A 3,952-nucleotide genomic window follows, 5' to 3' on the forward strand; every position below is an offset into this window, starting at 1 on the left:
AACTATCCCAAATCTCAGTGGCTTTTGACAGCAAGTCCTTCTCATGCTCAAAAGATAGCATGGTTGAACATGTGTCTGCTGATCTAGTGTGGGCTCAGCCTGACAGAGCTGATGGTTTCAGGATAGTGGGTCTGGCTCTAGCTGGAGGGTCAAGTTCAGTTCTGCTCTATAGGTTGGCAGAGGCCAAGGTGGGAGGGGTAGCAGCTATTAGTATTTGGAGCCTGTTCTTAGGACAGAGATTAGACTCTCACAAAGGGATAAGCAGAAGCATGTAATGCCTTTTTACTTCTAGCCTCAAAACTAGTGCATTGTTATTTAATCCAAATTTTGTTGGCCAAAACACGTTATTAATGTTAATAAAGTGGGGTTGTGGATGGGAAATATTTACTGGGAATAATTTAATCTTTCATAGTAACCTAATTACTTCTCTGTAAATTTAGTTCCTCAGAGAAATATGCCATATTATATCTCTTTTAGGGGAGGGAAGCAAGATTGTTTCCAATATTATTTAGTAGGAGCCTCTGGAAAATTCCACATGCTTGAATTCCCTAAATGTTTTCAAAGCATAATGACAAAACCATCACCTTGAAGCACACTTTTCCTGTCATCACTACCATCATCTTGTCTCAGTAGGTTGTCTAGCACTCTCAGAAAGTTTTCAGTCAGATTACAAACACACACACAAAGAAACAGCGATAACTCCTTGCTATAGCATAAGAATAACTTGCAATTAGTCTCTTGACTACTTGATAAGATCAAGTAAAAATTATGTTGCTTTGTATTTTTCAAGGATTAATTTACATAATATTCTCTAATGAGATCAACTTTGCAAGGTCTCATATTTAAAATTTTTTTTTAGGCCCAGGGTATCCTGGATGATCCCCATGCTGCAACATGCAGGGGCAGCTCCCCCACAGCACCTATGCGGGCAGCCCACAGCTGAACGATATTAGCTCCTTTCTGGCTCGGCTTCTCAGACCGGGGCCCCAGACAATGCCCAAAGTTGTCTGCACACACCGGCCCAAGATCTCCCAAGGCAGTTCGATCAAGTGCCCAAGTCCAAGAAAACCAAAACAGCCCACAGAACCATCAAAGCCAAGTGATGCATATCCAGCGTAACAGCAGCACAGTGGACCTTCAGGTGATATTTGCAGACAGAAGAAGGCAACTGTCAAGGAATCAGACCATTGAGTACTGGGACCAGTTTGAGGAATCTTTGATTTATTTGTCAACTGTAACAGAAAATGAAAAGTGGCGTGGCACAGATAAAACATTCTTCTGGTCATGACGGAAAGGAAAACCATAATTCATATTAGGCAACCTCCTCTCCAGAAAACAGATATGTAGAATAAGAAAGATTCCCATGGGATAGAGATTACTTTGATTATAGCAGGTCAGACAATGGGCATTTGAGAAGAGGACATCCTCCTGATGGCAGCATGGAGTCACGAAATAGAGACTGAGAAATACGCAGAGAAAGAGAAAGAAATGCGGATCGGAAATGGTCACGGACATCTCCATCTCCTGGGAGAAGAAGCCCAGAACCATCATCAACCCAGAGTTCCTCTGCTCAGGATGAACCTCCTGCAAAGAAGAGAAAAGAGGAATCAGATCCTCTCCTGACTCCCACTGGTGGAGCCTACATTCCCCCTGCAAAGGTCAGGATGATGCGAGAACAGATTACAGATAAAAGCAGCTCAGCATACCAGAGGCCCTAAAGAAGCCGATCAATGGTCTTATCAACAAAGTCAACATTAGCAATCTCAGGTTTATTATTCAAGAGCTTCTTCAAGAAAATATAGTTCGATGAAGAGGTCTGCTGTCCAGATCTATTTTACAAGCACAGAGTGCATCTCCAATATTCACCCATGTTTATGCAGCAGTAGTGGCAATGATCAACTCAAAATTCCCACAGATTCTAGAATTAATCCTCAGAAGGTTAATTCTTAATTTTTGAAAAGGATATCGAAGAAATGAGAAGTAACTTTGCCTGACTGCTTCAGAATTTGTGGCACATCTTATTAACCAAAATGTGGCACACGAGGTGTTATGCTTAGAGATGCTCACTTTGCTCCTGGAAAGACCAACAAATGATAGTGTTGAAGTAGCTATCGGTTTTCTCAAGGAATGTGGCCTGAAATTAACACAAGTGTCACCAAGAGGAATCAATGCTATATTTGAACACCTTTGAAACATTCTGCATGAGTCTGAAATTGATAAGAGAGTTCAATATATGATTGAAGTGATATTCACTGTACAGAAGGATGGATTCAAGGACCACCCATTATCCTAGAAGGACTTGACTTAGTGGAGGAAGATGATCAGTTCACCCATATGCTCCCTTTGGTGGATGACTACAATCCAGAAGAGGTTCTTAATGTGTTCCAGATGGATCCTAATTTTATGGAGAATGAAGAGAAGTACAAAACTATTAAGAAGGAAATTCTTGATGAAGGAGACAGTGATTCAAACACAGACCAAGATGCTGGAAGTAGTGAGGAAGAGGAGGAAGAAGAGGGGGAAGAAGATGAAGAAGGACCAAAAGTGACTATTCACAACAAAACAGAAAGTAGTCTGGTCTCATTTCGTCGTACGATATATCTTGCTATTCGGTCAAGTGTAGATTTTGAAGAATGTGCTCACAAATTGCTGAACATGGAATTCCCTGAAAGTCAAACCAAAGAACTCTGCAGCATGATACTTGATTGTTGTGCTCAGCAAAGGACATATGAGAAATTTTTTGGCTTATTAGCTGGGAGATTTTGTATGCTAAAAAAAAAAGTACATGGAATCCTTTGAAAGTATATTCAAAGAACAAGATAATACCATCCATCGCTTGGAAACAAACCAATTGAAAAATGTTGCTAAGATGTTTGCTCATCTTTTGTACACTGATTCCCTTCCATGGAGTGTTGTTGAATGTATAAAACTGAGGGAAGAAACCACCACATCCTCCAGTTGAATTTTTGTCAAAATATTTTTTCAGGAACCATGTGAATATATGGGTCTCCCTAAACTTCATGGGAGATTAAAGAATGAAACTCTACAGCCATTCTTTGAAGGATTATTACCCTGAGATAATCCAAGAAAGACTCAGTTTGCCATCAACTTCTTTACTTCGGTAGGTCTGGGGGGTTTAATGGATGAATTGTGTGAACATCTCGAAAATATGCCATCGTGGCCCAGAAACCAGATGTTGAGAAAAATAAATCCTCCCCATCTTCTTCCTCTTTCAGTGTCCTCTTCAGAGTTTGACTCCTCCAACTCTGATTCTGACCAGCAGCCATATCAGCTCAGAGTCTTCCAGTGAAGAGAACGATTCTTCATCGACCAGCAGTCACAGCTCTGCCTCAGCTAAAGATATAAGGCAAAAGAGACAACAGAAGACCAGAAGTAAAGAAGTAGATAAATTGATCAGGAGCCAACAAACAAATGATAGAAAACATGAAGAAAGAAGGTGACAACACAGGCACCAGTAAACAAGGACTGAGACAGATGGGCAGAAAAACAGAGGGATGGAAATTCAAGAGATTCAAATGGGAGAGACCCCATAACAAAGTGCATGTCGGACAGAAGTGTTCCCCCTGAACGAAATAATGACAGTGGAGTTGTGAATGACAGAGATCAAGAAATGCACAGAGATTTGAAGAACAAATGTGGTGATCACAAAAAGAAAAGAGGAGAGAGAAGAAATTCTTCTGAAAATGAGAAGCACAGACATTGAAATAAGGACAGTGAAAAGTTTAGAAGAAGATATAGATCAAAGTCAAGGGAAACAGACAGAAAGCATGCAGGCTCTAGAAGTGATGAAGATAGGTATCGGAATGGTGCAGAGAGGGACTGGGGAAAATCTAGCAGATACGCCGAACATTCCAGAACATCAAGGAAAAATCAGGATCTGCAAAGAGAAAAGTCTCCCACAAAGCAAAAACAATTCTACAAAATGGCATAA

General features: G+C 40.6%; 1 pseudogene; it reads left to right on the forward strand.

Annotated features, from left to right (window-relative positions):
* The first annotated feature begins 1,244 nt into the window (after nucleotides 1–1,244).
* LOC128589193 (pre-mRNA-splicing factor CWC22 homolog) lies at nucleotides 1,245–3,461 on the forward strand (annotated as a pseudogene).
* Nucleotides 3,462–3,952: the final 491 nt, after the last annotated feature.

Source organism: Nycticebus coucang, chromosome 1 (assembly GCF_027406575.1).
Source record: "Nycticebus coucang isolate mNycCou1 chromosome 1, mNycCou1.pri, whole genome shotgun sequence".
Taxonomy (NCBI): Eukaryota; Metazoa; Chordata; class Mammalia; order Primates; family Lorisidae; genus Nycticebus; species Nycticebus coucang.